At 47.3% G+C, this 14398-nt stretch overlaps 1 protein-coding gene across 5 annotated transcripts in view; it reads left to right on the top strand.

Moving 5' to 3' along the window:
- SMOX (spermine oxidase) overlaps positions 1840 to 14398 on the top strand; it is a 46800-nt gene continuing 34241 nt past the window's right edge. Inside the window, exons 1-2 of one of the 5 annotated variants that reach the window (XM_021394200.1) lie at positions 1840 to 1996; positions 9458 to 9654. The gene's annotated coding sequence lies outside the window, so the exon portion shown is untranslated. Of the gene's footprint in view, positions 2091 to 7402; positions 7630 to 9457; positions 9655 to 14398 lie in introns of all 5 variants that reach the window. The other 4 variants (XM_021394197.1, XM_021394196.1, XM_021394198.1 and 1 more) reach the window with 4 other exon arrangements.

Genomic DNA, 14398 nt, shown 5'->3' with positions numbered 1-14398 from the left:
GAAACTGCATTTCAAAAAATATATAAGCAGTGTGTGGCCGTGAACTGCCCGTTGTTCTACATTGGCTGTCAAATATAACCAGGGTTTCTGCGTCGGGGTGCTTTAAGGTGCCTTGCAGGTATCAATTCCAGCCATGAGAGCAGAGGTAAGGGCAGCCACAAGAATGTGAGGTCTGGAAGAAAAGAGTTCACCACCACTGTATAGAAGAAATGGAAAAAAATTGCACGGTCATTATTTAATCTCTGGTTGAAGCTGGGAAAGCCAAACCCTGTGTTAGTCCTGCTGTTTTCTCCAGGTGTTTTGGCTGGCTGAGCAACCTCCCCCCAGTGTTTCAGGTGTGAAGCTCAGGCAGGCAGCTGAGTGCTGTGTAAAACCTTAAAATGCTCGGGGGCAATTTGCAGCCACGACTGTTTCCACCCAAGGCGCAATCTGTTCTCAAGATCTCCTCTGCCATGCAGCCAGCCTTCAGCAGGAACACTGGGAGATGTCTGCGTGGTTCTGTTCTACCGCAGATCCTCATTCTCTGTGTTATATATTTCTCATTCCTGGGTACAATTTTTTTTTTTTTTTTGGGAGAAGGGCTACTATTCAATAAAATGTGCTGTTTACAGGGCTGCTGCTTGGAGACAGAGTTTTACCTCGTAGCTGCAGCAGCATGACAGCCATCAAACTGAGAGGCAGGAGAGCCCCGTCACCAGGGTGGGCTCTGTTACAGGGCTCTCAATGCTGTCTCTTGGCTCGTTAAAGCCTAATGAGGTTTTCGCTTTCCCCTACCTTCGGGAGATGTCTGTAGTGTGAAGGTTTGTGCCCTGAGGGGAGTGCTTAGAATATATATCCTACAGCAGCCTAGATTCTATCTCTGAGAGGCACTGTGGAGTAGTGCTGGGTTTCCCACAGCAGTCCTTTACCCGGCTCCGTCCTAAAGAAGTACACAAAGATTTATTAAACCCAGAGCTTTGACTTTTCAAAGCAGTTTGCAGCACAGGGCTGCAATGAGTTTGAGATGGATGTGAATTTCCTTGCCCTGTGCAAGCTGCTGGATGCTTTCATGGGAAGTCACACAGATCATGTTTGCAAGTAGGGACAATACTGTAGGTGTGGTGGTTTTTTTTTCCGGGCTCAGTTCTGCATTTTGAGTGTCAGAAACCTGCAGAAATGAGTTTTTCTCTGAGCTGAAGGATCTCTTTTTTTTTGGAGCATTGTGGTAAGGACTAGTACCACGGATAGGAAAACGTCAGAAGCGTTTCAGGTCTCCATTCTGAGTTGCTTGCTGTGCAGGAATGAGATAGGAAGGGCTATCCAGGTGGAAGTAAGGCCCTTTGGAGGGTGATGATAAGGGATAACTGGGGAGATACGGGGAAAGCCATAGCTTCCAGGTTGGCAGGAGGAATTGGAACAGGTTGCCCAGAGAGTGCTGGAGTCACCATCCCTGGAGGTGTTCAAGAACCATGGAGATATGGAACTGAGGGACACGGTCAGTGGGCATGGTGGGATGGGTTGGGGATGAATTTGATGAACTTAGAGCTCTTTTCCAACCTTAACGATTCCGTGATAAGTGGAGTATTTGGGGGTGACACTCGAGCACTGGGTGATGGTGCAGGAGGGTGCTTCACCTCACACCAAGGCCAGCGGACACAGCGTGACACCGGCAGCCCTCGCAGGGATTTAGGGGCACGAAAGTGAGGGATCCGGCGATTAAACCCTCAACCACTCCGCTGTGCTAGGGAAGAGCACCGCGGGCAAGCACACCGCTCCCCTCGGGCCCCTCAGGGCGGGCGGAGCTGAGGAGGCGGAGGTGGAGGAGGAGCGGGGGGGATCCTCGAGGCGGAGCCGGGGCGGGCCGAAGGGGAGGCGGCTGTAAACAGGCCGGCGCTGGTTCTCTCCTCGCACTGCCAGGAGCCGCCGCCGGAGCCGGGCCGAGAGCAGCGAGACGCGGGGAGCGAGGCGAAGCGGGCGGGCGGCGAGACCCCCGTCCCCTCCGGCACCGCAGAGAGAGGTACCCGCTCCCGCCGGGGCTGCAGCTCCGCGCTGTTCCCCGCTTCTCTCAGGGGCGAGAAGGGGCCCTCCCCCGGGGCTGGCGGACCGATGAGGTGGGTCGGCCACCTGCGGGCCTCCGGGGACGGAGGGAGAGAGCCAGCGCTGAGGTGGCAGCGAGGGGCCCGGCCTGCGGGCGCTCACCTCCACCCCGCTGCCTCCTCCCCGTGCTGAGTGGTGGGTTGCGGTGGAGATGCCCACTGCTGTTTTTTGGGTGGCTGGGGGAACGCAGCGCATCGCTGCGGGTGTGCAGGGCTCGGGCAGAGGTGCAGCATCCCCTCCGCGATGGGTTCAGCGATTTCTTGCTGTTTTTCTCTTGCGGTGTGTTGATGTCAGCGCTGTCACAGTATCAGGCTCTTGGCAGCGCGTTGGGATCTTGCGGTCGCATCCACTGACTCCTCCGAGTCGCTCCGTCCTTTCCATCGCTGTGGAGGTGTCAGAATGCTCAAAGCCGGGCTGTGAGGAAGCAAACCTCAAAGCAAAGCTTCTGAGCAATGTTAATCTCAGAAGCGCGGCTGCTCAGCTGTCTGAGCACCCCTAAAAATCCTTTCCTTACTCTGTAGGCATGCAGTCTCCGATCCAGCGTAAAGTCCAACATAAAGGCAGTGCTGAGCCAGCTGTAATTGCCCTGATATATGAGATGCACATGCAAGCTTTACATAAAAGTGAAACCATATGTATCAGCTGCACGTCCACTCTGCTGTCCTGCACAGAGCCCCGTCCTCAGCTCACCCTGCTGATCCACTTTTCCCTCAGCCTGTCGGACACGGTGCTTGGTTCCCGGAGTTACTGGACAGGTTTAGTGGAGGATGTGAAACCAGCCCCCGAGTACTGCACTGTCTTGTGTAAGAATGCTGTATGCTTTCAGCCTTCTACAAATGCTGTTTTATTGACTCAGCGATAACGTTTTGCTCTCCTGGGTCCTTTTCCCTTTTCAGATTGTGTAGCTGAACAATTTAGCTAATCTTTTTGTGGTGCTCCTGTGGAACAGATGCACAGTGTTTTTCTGTGAGTAGCAAAGTCCGTAGCTTCAGGTGGTGTTGTCTCTTAAAAACTGAACTGATTTCCCTTTTCCCCGTCCTCTGCCCTTTGTGGAGTGAGGAGCAGGGCTGGGAAACACACAGGTGAATACTGGGTTGGCAAAATGATTCTTAGTTCTGACTCAGTTCCTGGATCATAGCAGAACTACTCAAATGTTTACGTGGGCATCTTTGAGCTTAGAGGAGCAACTCACTGGTATTTTGGCCAAATTATATGTGTGGAATTAGCCTGGAGATGTGGCTCTTTAAGTCCTGAAAACACTGGCTGTTGTCATTTGTAGTCCTTCCCAACCCTTGAGCTCAGCAGAGCTGCTGCTCTTGGGCTCTACCATTTTGTGCAATACTTTCTTGAAGTGATGGGGTCTAATACTGAGGCACCATAAACACCCAGCATGTGTCCTGCTCACTTCTGCAATCCTGGACAACCCTCTGTAGTGTTCACTTGAAGGGCTCTCCTTTTTTCCAAAAAAATATCTGTTGTATCTATCCCACCAAAATGTATCAATTAACTGGAACTGGATGATCTTGAAACTGGATGGTCTTTAAGGTCCCTTCCAACCTAAGCCATTCTGTGGTTCTATGATTCTAACTGTGGTGTCTTTTAAGCATGTCTTCTTCTGTGGTGGGGAAACGTCAGTCAACTTGATGGGCATGGAGAAGTTAAGGTAGTTTGGAAGGTATGTTGGAAGGCCAGTGAGTGTTTATGGACTCCCTACAGGACCCTTTGGTCTAAAAGATGTGAATCCTGCTCTTGCACTGGTCTCTACCTCAGACAAGTTGGGTGATTCAGGTTTTTTGCAGTCTTCCATCTGCAAAAGACTCCTGCCCATCTCTACCTCCGGAACTTGAATGGGTATTCCTCCACTTAGTGTTTTTCTGCTGCTTGCTGTGAAAGTAGAGCTGCCTGTCCTCTGAACCCCGGGGACTGGTTTCTATCGCTTCGTGGCTTTTTTGTGACCTTCTTCCCACAGAAGAAAAATTATCCCTTCTAATGAAGTCTAACGCTCTCCATCAGTTTCCTGCCCACCCAAACGAAGGTCTGAGGAGGATGGTGATGCTGACTTCTGAAGTATGTAGCTTTACTTAGTTTCTGTGATTGGATTATACCAAAAGGAACTAGAAGTTATTTTCTCTGTTCCTTCGACTAATACTAAAAAGGCTGTTGTATTTCACAACTCTAACTGCTGTCTCCTTCTCTTAGTAACCGTAATTAACAGACCAGAAAATGGAAAAAATGTAGAAATACTATTCCCAGTGGCTACAAGTATCAGTTCTCTTTAGAAGTTAATGAAGTCAAGTCTGTGGAAATTAAATAACTGAGACTTTTGCTTCTGTTGATGAGCTAAAAAGTTGTGTCACAGTGGTAAATAACGAAGAAGTACAAAGACTACCTCTTGGAAATGAAGAGAGTGGGGACTGAACTTGACCTCCTACTTCCTATCAGTGTCTAAACCATCTGGCTTATGGGTACTGCCCTGCTTTGGTGGAGGAATGACTGCAGCATAGCAGTAGAATGGGAGTCCCCATTGTGAGCCAGCAGCTGAGCAAGGTGCTCTGTCTTGGCTGGTGGAGCCAGGCTTCAAATCCTCCTGCACAGTAAGTGTGCTAGTGGTGTGTGATAAGGGGATAGAAGCATGACTGCAAATCAACGAATGCAACAGATTGCTTGCACTGTGGGCTCCTCAGAAAGCAAGTCTTTAACAAGGGGCATCACAAAACAGCGTGCTGTTTTCAGAATGTGGTGTTGTCATGTTCCTGTTGAGGGAACATGAGAATTTTCAGTTGCCTTGATGATGTGTCCAGTTATCATCTGCTCCTGTGGAGGTGTTGGCTTTGCAGTGTCCAAGTATTCCATGCTCTGCAGGTTGGGGTATGCACTGTTTCAATTTATGAGTTTCCATGGAAATTGGTCGCAAGTCTTTGCTTTTTGAAATCTTAGGTTTCTGTGGTTTCTTTTATTTTAAGATGCTGTGGGTGGGAATATGAACTTCTTAGAAAATAAAACATCCTGGTGACTCCACGTCCCACCAGCACGCCGCGTGCGTTGCGGTGCCTGAAGCACGTGTTGCACGTGATGAGCAGTGTGCTCGATGAGTGCCTTTGTAAGAACCCGAGCTTGAGCTCCTCTGTGTCTCAGTTGTAAACGTATTTTATGGAACCTGTGTGCTTCAACTCCCACTTGTACTCTTTCTGTGAGTCCACTGCACTCTGACCGGGTGGCCAAGAAGACGAGCGGCATCCTGTCTTCTACCAGCAGTAGTGCAGCCAGCAGGAGCAGGGAGGTGATCGTCCCTCTGTAGTGGCACTGGTGAGGCTGGAACTTGAGTGCTGCGTTCTGTGTCGGGCCCCTCACTACAAGACAGATGTTGAAACCCTGGAGGGTGTCCAGAGGGGGGCAACAGAGCTGGGAGGGGTCTGGAGCACAGGTCTGATGGGGAGTGGCTGAGGGAACTGGGATTGGTCAGTCTGGAGGAGGCTCAGGCGAGATCTTATCTCTGCAACCCCCTGAAAGGAGGTTGGAGCAAGGTAGGGCTTGGCCTCTTCTCCCAGGTAACAGCGATAGGATGAGAGGTAATGGCCTCAAGTTGTGCCAGGGGATGTTCAGGTTGGATATCAGGAAACATTTCTTCTCATAAACAGTGGTTGGGCATTGGAACAGGGTGCCCAGGGAGTGGTGGGGTCACTGTCCCTGGAGGTGTTCAAGAGCTTTGGAGATGTGGCACTGAGGGACATGGTCAATGGGGATGGGTTGGTGTGGTTTGGGGTTGGACTTGGTGATCGTAGAGCTCTTTTCCAACCTTCATGATTCTATGGTTCTCTTCAGGTTTAATTTAACACATACAATTGTCTTTTCTGAAGTAGGATATCATCGCTGGGGTGACGTGAGATGTGTGCTTTTATGGAATTAACAGCACCTGACCAGACCTATCTGGTGCCTATCACATCACCACAGTGTGAATGTGTATATTGCATCCTCATGACGTGCAGGTTGTAAGGATGGCTGCAGCAGTGAGTGTTGTGTCACTGAAAAAGGCCTGGGTCCCTCTGAAGGTAGGGAGATAAGGTACTAGCAGGAACTTAAAGCAGGGGATCACAACATCTTTTGCTTTTCACACCGGAGTTTGGTCCCTGAGCTATTTCAGAGTAGATCTGCGCGACTGTGCCATCATTTCTGCAAGTCTCGGTGAAACAACACTCCTATTGTTAGTGCTCTCAGATAACTCAAAATTACAGTGTCTGGGAACTCACCAGGTGTGAGGGAAACAGATTTTGCAGCCCTGGAGTAGTGATTCACAGAGCTCCGGTTGTTGCACGTTCCATCTTCAGAGCCTGTTGCCACGTCATCCTTGGAGACAATTTTTATCTGGTTTCTGAGAATAGGAGGTCAGAGGGAGAGAGCTGGAGGCCATGGAGCAGATAGGGGGCAGAACAGAGGTTGCAGTGAGCTGTGCAAAGTCCAGGGAGCTGCAGTGATGTAAATGAGGCTCATTTCATTTTGTGGGGGGTCTTTGGTTTTGATCACTCGCATTTTCTAACCAGTAGGTCTTTAAAGGGCTGCAAAATCTGTAGAGTGGCTTGAGAATTTCATTAAGATCTGTGAGTTCAAAGGCAGGAACTACCCTGTAAGAAATAAGAAAATATTTGCTTTCCTGACTGTTGAAGCAGAGAACTAAATAGAGGTAGATCAGTTCTGAACAATGGATGGTTATTTACTCTTTTCTGCATAGCTCATTATTCTGCATAATGGAGTGTTGGTTTTTTTTGTTTTTTTTTTTTTTTTTTAAATTTAAAGTGTGCTCTCCAGATTTAGCTGAATGGCATTTAACAACGTAGGTTGCTGGCACGCTTGGAATGACTCAAATATTGGACGGGATATGACGATGTTTGCACACTTGGAGGGGAGGGGGGGGGGGGAAAAAAAGCTTTGCTTTGGATCATTTCCGTTGTGAAATAGTATCAGCTCAAGCTACCTTGTAGTTTAGGTATCCAGAGAATCCCTTGCTCTAAGGTAGGCAGTAGTCCTGGCTTATCCCTATGCTGGCTGTTGCACGGCAAAGGAGCGTGCTCTTTTCTCTTAGAACACCTCTGTTCAGTTTAATTCCTATTTCAGAGCAGGTGGGGGATGCTGGAGCACTTGGCTTTTTCTCCAGAAGTTCTTGCACAGGTGTAAAATACAACCGCGTGCTAACCTGATGTTTCTGTTGGACAAACAGATGTTTATTCTGAAGCCGAACTCGAAACTCTTCTGTCCCGTAAGCATGCACGTTCCAGGATGTAGGTGTAACCTCCTGCTTTGATCTCTGATTTTTTTTTTTTTTTTCAAGCAGGGCTTTTTTGGAATCAGTCACAGTTGTGATCCCAGCGGACGCTGCCAGGAAGGCACGCATCGTTAACGTGTCTGGTAACCCTTTGGTTGAAGTCCTAAGAAACACAGACCCTTACAGAAGGTGTGGGCTGCTGGAAGGAGCCTCCTTTTGCAAGGCATTGGCTTCAGCAGTGAAACGGCATCAAGTTGTTTTCACTGTGCTGTCTGTCTGCTTGCTTCCTCTCTTGTGTAAGTGCTCCCCAATCCCATTGGGACGCAGTGTCACGGCTGACTTATGACAATTGAAGGCACTGCTGCTAGCGTAGAGGTTGGTCCTATTCTTGCTTATCTGCTGGTGGCCAAGAGATCCTCATCGGGGAGCCCACTCCCTGTCAGCGGATCATGACTTATTTTTATAGGGTCATTTTTCAGTTGGATCTGATCCCTTGCTCACCCCGTGGCTCCCACTGCTGGTGAAAGAGCAGGGCTGTCCTTAAGGACAGAGCAAACTTTGATTTTCCTGGAGTTGGAAAACTGTGCCCTCACTTCTGCTGCCACACGCCTGCCCGCAAATTGTAGTGAGTGTCTCTGCCTCGGTTCACTTCTTGTTCTCTCATGCCCTGCTTGCTTCCACAGGCAGACAGGACTGAGAGCTGGCTTTGCATTTGCAAGAATGAGCTGGAAGAGCTGTATAGGGCACATGAGGAATCAAAGGCTCTTGAGTCCTTCTTGCTGCTGAAGTTGGTAGTTCCAGCTCTAACCCCGAGATAAAGGTTAGAACTTGCAGACTTGCAGCTTGCGGTCTGCTGCTTGGATTGCCTGATCTTGTGCAATGTTATGTGCCATTAATTAACGCTTGCAGAAGCACAGTGCTTCCAGCAGTGTCATATGCTAAATTAAATGTCCTCTCCATTGTCATGGGGAGCTCACACTGTTGTTCCAGTTATACAGTAGCATCTGATGCCTCTGATAGAGGCAATCTAACTGAAGGCTGAGTGTGACACGATGGGCTGTAGGGTTAAGCACTGGATCATCGCTTTTTTTTGCCTCCTGATTCCCATGGAGTGAGATCTTGAATATTGTGATGGTATTGCCCTGCGGGGGATACAAGGTAAAGTCAGCTTTGCTCTCAGTTGCTGACTGCTGGGGTTAAGCTGGTAGGAAGCACTGAAGGTTGTACGACTTGGGGATGAGCTAGAAGCTGGGTGTTTCTGTGTGAGGAATTGATGCAGGTGGGATTTCCATTGCCAGGCTCGCAGTGGGAGCGCAGGGACAGGCTGTGCTAAAGGGGAGAGGAGTCTGTAATGCTAAGCAGATGATCTGTAAGGTTTTTTTGGTTGTTAGATGCACAGACGTTTTGCTCCGAGCTTCTCAAAACATGAAAGGGGTCCAGTCATGAAGATCTTATGCGTGAAAATATTCCAGGGAGGAACAGAAGAAAGATCTGAGGAAAAAAGAGAGCTCTTCTGACTGCGGGGTGGAGTGTGAAGGAAGCAAAAAATGGTAGGAAAAATACAGTCTCACCAAAGGGCCAAAAGGGCCCTTTAGCAAGTTGTCTGATCTGACCTTCTGCCCCAAGGCTGGGTCAGATCTATCCAAACTTTCCCAGCAGATGTTTGTCCACTCCTTAAAAGCCTCTAGTGATGGGCTTTCCCCATCCTTCCTGGGTGATCCTTCAAAGTCTTGTGTTGTTCTTAGCGTTAGCAAGATTTTCCTCGTTTCTAACTCGGATTTCTGTTGCTGCAGTTGAAAATGGCTGACCTCTCGCCCTTTTGTTGTTGTACAAAAGGAATTGCTCAGTTCCCTCTCTGCAGGCCTTGTGCATGGGCCACAGCTGCAGCTGGGCTGGGTCCGCCTTGGGCTGCAGCGTGCATCTGGCACCAACCTATACGGAGCTGACAGACACATATGATGCTCATATGGAGACTTTGGGTCACGTTGGATGCATTTGTTTTCTTTCTGGCAGCCGCGCAGATAACATGTTTTGTCATGAAAGGTTTCATTCTGGGTTTGTGCCTCTACTCACTGTAAAACCAGGGCACAGGCTTTTCTAGCTCAAATCCTGCCTTTTCCCCAGGGAAAAGATCCCCAGGATCTTCACCAGCTATTCCAGAACTGGAGGGGGGAGCTCCTTGCCAGCTGCTATCACCAAGGCTTTCTCTGTGGTGAACTGGACTGCACTTTGGGCAGCGTTACTCTCCTGATCTGAGCTCCCTGCTGTGCTTCAGGAGTGACCTTCTGCAGTGGTTACGCTGTGTACTTCTCATTTAGTAGGTACTGTCTCTTTGTTTCTCTGAAGGAAATGTTTATCCTTGCGTTTGCAAAACTGTTCAAGTGTGGCTGCGCAGATCCTTCTGAGAGTACTCAAACATAAAGCGTGACAGAAAATGCAGTGGGTAAGCATTAGAACATTACTTGCAAAGGTAAACTGGGTGACATACCAGACAGTATTAAAGCGGCGATCAGATGTTTGCTTGAAACTGATTGCTCCTTGGTAATTGCAGTTCTAGGAAAATGATTCCAAATGGCTCTTGTGTGATGGAGCCAGACATCTGAGGGCTGTGTGGCCCTTCTGGGTGAATTTGGCTCTTGCTGCTCACAGGTGGACAGATGTCCACGTTACATGAAACGCCACGGTTTGCATTTGTTATCCTTGCTGAACACCATAGCTGTATTTATTTTCTCAGGTTTTGTAGGCTTTGTTTTACAGGATACTCGGAGGGAGGCAGCAGTTTCATTTGAACTGTGTATTAAGTGCTTCACTTTTTTTAAGGGGGAAGAAATAACTTTCCTTTGTGGGCTGTTGCAGGCGTTTTCTCTCGATCTGTTAACACCTCTTGTACCTTTCAGTGGGAGAAAGTAGAAAGCCTGTGAGAAAGATATGTCTGCATACAGAGAGCCTTCATCCTCAGACAACAAAAGACTCAGCACCGCAATGAAGGCTGGTTTGTACAGGTCTGAAATCCTTTCCTGGCATCAACTTATGTTTATTGTGGTAGACTGAGCAGGTAGGGAGGAGCAGTCTGGATTTTGTTTGTTTAAACTATCAGTGCATATCTTTTTTTTGAACTCTCCTCAGTTTTCTTGCAGAGCTTTTATATGATAACATGTATAATGTGAGTCTCCAGTGTCTCATGTTCAGTTTCAAATAGCAGTGACAGCTCTAATGCTTTCCTTCTTACTCTTTTTCTCCCTTAATTGCAGATGAAGGGAACTTCAGTCATGTGGAAAGTATTTTATTGACAGCTTTTGAGTCTAAAGCACTTGTTAACACTGAGCAGGTGTATAGTGCTGTAGGCTATTGTGCAAAATGCTGTGTTCAGCGTTTCTTCATAATGATTTTGTTAGAACAGCAGAGTATCTTAGGTGGGATAGGATGTCTGGAGCTCTCTAATCCAACCTGTTGCTCCAAGCAAGTCCAAATTCAAAGGTGAGTTGCTTGTGACCTTCGCTTGTCCAGTTTTGGACCATTTCTAGTCAAGCATGGCAAGTTAGTGCTGTGCTTAATGCTCTCATGGTGAGGAGTATTCACTTCTTATGTAATTGGGATATCCCTCACTGCAAAATACGCAACTTGTCTCTTGTCCTCTTGCTGTATGCCTCAGAGAAGAGTCTCCTCCACCTTCTCTGTAACCCCGTTAGGTAGTTGAAGGTGGAAATCAGATCCCTCCTTGGCTCCCACTTCTTTTCCAGTTTAAAGAAACCCATATCCCTCATGCTCATCTTGTATTCCAGTGACCAGACCATAATTGACTTTATCACTGCATTCTTGGGGAATGCAACTGAATTTGATTGTGCTCCAGATGCAGCCTCCAAAGAGAGGAGCTGCTTCCCTGAGCTCCTGACTATTGCCATTCCCAGTACAGACCAGCATGTGCCTGGCTTTCATCCTTGCACGGGCACGGTGTTAATTCCTATTCACTTCATTGTCTGCCAGGATTCCCATGAGCCTTTCTGGAGAGCCAGTAAGTCCCCAGTGTGCACTGACAATATATTTTCTTTGTCTCAGGTGCAGGGCTTCACAGTGGATTTTTCAGTTTCATGAGCTTTCTTCCAGCTTGCTGGGCAGTCCTGCCCTCCCAGCGTGATGTAGTCCTTGAACTTGCTGAGGGAGCTCTTTGCTCCATCGTTCAGGTCAAGAATTAGGATGTAGGACAGCGTTAGTGTGCGTGCTGGCTGTTTTTGAGGAGCACCATTCATCAGAGGATGCCAGTTAATACTTCAGTCTGTTGGCTGTTACCTGTTGACCTCAGTTATCCAAATGTATGTTCACTGCCTTCTATTCTACCCGTACCATCTGTATCTTTCTATTTCTGGGGATAGGTTAAGTGTCTCTAGGATCTCTTCAACACTACAGGCTAAAGTTTGGCCTGATGCAACTGTGGAACATTGCCTTGCTATTGTACTTTGACACTCTAAAATGCCAGAACCTTTCCTGGAGTCTTGCTATGTTGGAAATCTCTCCCCATTTTTGCATTTCTACCTGTAATTTCTCTGTCGTAAGTATTTCTTCTTGTTGATGTTGGATGAGTGTTTCAAGACCATTTGGAAACTGGAACCTGTACCCCGTAGTGCTTGTACATTGTCCCAGCTCTGAATCATCTCTTGGTTTTATGTCCATACATTCCAGTCTATCATCCAAATTGGTAATGGAAATATTACACAGCTCCTGTGCCTGGCTAAACCCAGTGAGATAGCAAACCCTTGATAATTATGCTGTGAGAAGTATGTTGTCAAGCAGCCATCTTATGGCGATTACATCTAGATCATGTTTTCTTAGCTGGATCTCATGGGAATGTCACATGGAACAGCATTGGAGTTAATAAAAATTGCATATCGGAATATCCTTATCACTTCTGTACAGACATACACTTATTTTCCTGCTGATGTATATATCCTTTATTGCTCATAGATTTTTTTTTTTGAAGATAAAAGGTGATGAGATGTGCCCCTGTACCCACTGAAAGTTTAATTGTGTGAGCCATTCCAGGTTTATCAGGACTTTCATAACAGGACAGTGCCCATATCACAGCTCCAGGAGATCAAGAGGAAGCAATCATGATGTGTTTATGGGTCTGAAACAAAATAAAACAATTACCTGAATCCAGTCTTCAAAGCAGCCTTTGAACGAATCCCAACCCTCTTTCTGCAAGGGCTGGAAAAATAAAGAACATGTCTAATCTGTCCCATCTATCAGCCAACTGTTATCTGTGCCTACGTGCTGTTACTCAGATCTTGTTAGCTGTCTAATTGGATAATAGACAGTACACTTCACAACTACATAAGTATATTAAGCTTAATCTGCTTTGAGCAGGGAGGGGAAGTTGTGCTTGGTGACAAATGGACACGAGAAGCTGGACCGTGAGCAGCCGTGTAAATACAGCCCTCTGTCCCCATCACTCCATTTCCCGGAGCTTTATGGGCTGAGGCTTGGTGTCTTTGTAGCATTTATGCTGGAATTTGAGTCCCAGAGCAGAGAGCTGGGACGCTTTCAAACTTTGCCTATGGTAGCTGGTCCTAAGGCTTCTTCCAGCACTTGAAGAAGATGCAGAGTTGACAGGATCAGGAAGCTTTCATAGGGGTTGGCATGACCCATTCTATAAATGGAAGGGAGATGCTGTGAAGATGGAAATACTCTTCCCTTTCCTTCAGAGAAAGCGTATTTACTGTGTTTATCTGGTTTGAAAGTGGGTTGACTATCTTGAAAGCTGTAACTGAAACAGCTGGACTCCTGTGGAAGAGGTGTGTTTAGATTTTCCCAGCAGCCAGCTTCTTTATTGGAAGGTGTGCGAGCATGAGCGCATTTCGTTACTTGTCACCACCTCTTACTTATTCCTGGGAGAGGATATTTCCAAGGGACACATTTCTGGGTGGAAAAAAATGCATCTATCGAGGGGATCCTTACCCCAGGGGAATGTGGTAGGGTCTGTGAGAAACATGCACTGGCCAAATGTTTTGTAGGTTCTCTTGGAAAGAGAGTTTAGACACAAGGCTCAAGTTAAGCCCACCTTAAGGCTTTGTGTCTTGAGAGAGGTGCTGAGGGCCGTTCAGTTCCAAGGTGCTTGCCTTGTCTAAAATATATATTCAGCTTTTCATACTGTCCAGCTGTTATTTTGAATGAAAGGAAAAGTCTGTAGAGTAACTGTTCTGGACCTCTTATGTATCGACAAACTCCCAAGCCATCACTTTATTTTGGATGAAGTAGGGAATAGCTGTTGAATGCAGAAGGATTTGGTAGTCGTTCACACCTGATTTAGTGCCTGGATCAAGGGCACGGTCAGCAGGGAAAAGGATCTTTTTTTCCAGAGGGTAATTCACATCCAAGCATCTAAATCTCTTGGAGAGATTCTGTGGCACCCAGAAGAAATGAATTAGTGTGGTCTGTTTTAGACAGTCTCCCCAGAGTGTTAAATAAGGTGGAGGCTGCATACTTTTGTAACAATGTACAGTAATAATACCCTTCTCTCTCATCCTGATCTGCTGCTTATTGTGGTGAACTCCTATACTCAATCCATCATCAACTTTGAGTTGGGCTAGACTTCAACCCACACTTATTAAAGGACGAAGAATGTTCTGTCACATGCAGTAGATGAAGGAATTCAGACATGAAACTGAATATTAAATTGTCAATGACCTTTTTTTTTTTTTTCCCCTATAGCTTTAGCTGGAAACAAATAATGGCATAGGCTGTTTTCCTATGTGGGCAATATTGAGACATGCCCTGTGCTTTCAGAGTTGTTTTTCAAGACCAAAATATGGGGCTCCTGTCTGACCACTGCCTACTGCAAATCAAACCCGCAGGCATCCAAAGGAGAACACCTGCTCAGCTGGTCATTAGTGTCTTTTTTTTTTGCAAAACCTTTTAAAACCAAAACCAGATGTGTATGTTTTCAAGGAGATGAGACGGTGAGATGTGTGATGATGCTTAGTTCTTGTGGCTGAGCGTGGATGGGCTGGTGACTATCCTGCCCACCAACTGTCCTCTTATTGCAGAGGGGTCCACAGTGTCCAGGGAGAG

The sequence above is a fragment of the Numida meleagris genome, chromosome 4, assembly GCF_002078875.1.
Source record: "Numida meleagris isolate 19003 breed g44 Domestic line chromosome 4, NumMel1.0, whole genome shotgun sequence".
Classification (NCBI taxonomy): domain Eukaryota; kingdom Metazoa; phylum Chordata; class Aves; order Galliformes; family Numididae; genus Numida; species Numida meleagris.
This window is presented reverse-complemented; position numbering and strand designations above follow the sequence as displayed.